Source organism: Carlito syrichta, unplaced genomic scaffold, assembly GCF_000164805.1.
Source record: "Carlito syrichta isolate Samal-C Ts95f unplaced genomic scaffold, Tarsius_syrichta-2.0.1 Scaffold316209, whole genome shotgun sequence".
Lineage (NCBI taxonomy): Eukaryota > Metazoa > Chordata > Mammalia > Primates > Tarsiidae > Carlito > Carlito syrichta.
The window spans coordinates 196940-197631 of NW_007260305.1; positions in this window are offsets into that span (position 1 = coordinate 196940).

The window sequence follows — 692 nt, forward strand, 5'->3', positions numbered from 1 at the left end:
CTAAGGGGACAGGATCACTAAATGCAATGTGGGATCCCGGTTGGACCCCAGAACAGAAAAGGGACATGGGGGGGGGGGGTGCGGGGAAGGTAAAATCTGAGCAAAGCCTGTAATTTAATTAATAGTAGTGTGTCTATGTTAATTTCCTGATAACTGTGCTAAGGTAGTAAGATCTTACCATTAGGGGAAGCTGGGTGAAGGGTATATGGGAAATCTTTGTACTATATTTGTAACTCTTCTGTAAGTCTAAAATTACTTTTAAAAAAACCACTTAACATCAAGAAATTGAATAGGCCAGGCACGGTGGCTCATGCCTATAATCCCAGCACTTTGGGAGGTGGAGGCAGGAGGATTGCTGGTTTCAAGACCAGCCTGGGCAACATGGCGAGACCTCATCTCTATAAGATATGAAAAAATTAGCCAGGTGTGGTGGCGCACGCCTGTGATCCCAGTTACTTGTAAGGCTGAGGCGGAAGGATCACCTGAACCCAGCAGGTAGAGGTTGCAGTGGCCGTGAGCATGCCACTGCTCTCCAGCCTGGGCAACAGAGTAAGACTCTAACTCAAAAAAAAAAGAAATGAAGACACATTAGAAGAAAACAGGCAGCTGGGCTTGGTGGCTCAGCCTGTAATCCCGCACCTTTGGGAGGCTGAGGTGAGTGGATTGCCTGAGCCCGCGGGTTCGAGACCGGC